At 42.0% G+C, this 1,151-nt stretch overlaps 1 non-coding gene across 1 annotated transcript; it reads right to left on the reverse strand.

Moving 5' to 3' along the window:
- Positions 1 to 254: 254 nt before the first annotated feature.
- LOC148570742 (small nucleolar RNA R71) lies at positions 255 to 362 on the reverse strand. Its single transcript, XR_015908349.1, has one exon. It is a non-coding gene; the product is annotated as a small nucleolar RNA R71 (small nucleolar RNA).
- Positions 363 to 1,151: the final 789 nt, after the last annotated feature.

Here is a 1,151-nt window from a genome sequence, read left to right on the forward strand (position 1 = left end):
TGCAGCAGAACTGTAAGTTTCATGGACTTTCATCTGAAGATCCTTTTCAGTTCTTAACTGAATTCTTGCAAATATGTGATACTGTTAAGACTAATGGAGTAGATCCTGAAGTCTACAGGCTCATGCTTTTCCCTTTTGCTGTAAGAGACAGAGCTAGAATCTGGTTGGACTCTCAACCCAGAGACAGCCTGAACTCTTGGGATAAGCTGGTCACGGCTTTCTTAGCCAAGTTCTTTCCTCCTCAAAAGCTGAGCAAGCTTAGAGTGGATGTTCAGACCTTCAAACAGAAAGAAGGTGAATCCCTCTATGAAGCTTGGGAAAGATACAAACAGTTGACCAAAAAGTGTCCTTCTGACATGCTTTCAGAATGGACCATCCTGGATATATTCTATGATGGTCTGTCTGAGTTATCAAAGATGTCATTGGATACTTCTGCAGGTGGATCCATTCACCTAAAGAAAACGCCTGCAGAAGCTCAAGAACTCATTGACATGGTTGCTAATAACCAGTTCATGTACACTTCTGAGAGGAATCCTGTGAGTAATGGGACGCCTATGAAGAAGGGAGTTCTTGAAGTTGATACTCTGAATGCCATATTGGCTCAGAACAAAATATTGACTCAGCAAGTCAATATGATTTCTCAGAGTCTGAATGGAATGCAAACTGCATCTAACAGTACTCAAGAGGCTTCTTATGAAGAAGAAGCTTATGATCCTGAGAACCCTGCAATAGCAGAGGTGAATTACTTAGGTGAACCTTATGGAAACACCCATAACTCATCATGGAGAAATCATCCAAATTTCTCATGGAAGGATCAAAAGCCTCAACAAGGCTTTAATAATGGTGGAAGAAACAGGTTTAGCAATAGCAAGCCTTTTCCATCATCTACTCAGCAACAGACAGAGAATTCTGAGCAGAATCTATCTAGCTTAGCAAACTTAGTCTCTGACCTATCCAAGGCCACTGTAAGTTTCATGAATGAAACAAGGTCTTCCATTAGAAATTTGGAAGCACAAGTGGGCCAGCTGAGTAAAAGGATCACTGAAATCCCTCCTAGTACTCTGCCAAGCAATACAGAAGAGAATCCAAAAGGAGAGTGCAAGGCCATTGACATAAGCACCATGGCCGAACCCAATGAGGGAGAGGAGGAC

Source organism: Arachis ipaensis, chromosome B3 (genome assembly GCF_059453495.1).
Source record: "Arachis ipaensis isolate K30076 ecotype BB chromosome B3, ASM5945349v1, whole genome shotgun sequence".
Taxonomy (NCBI): Eukaryota; Viridiplantae; Streptophyta; class Magnoliopsida; order Fabales; family Fabaceae; genus Arachis; species Arachis ipaensis.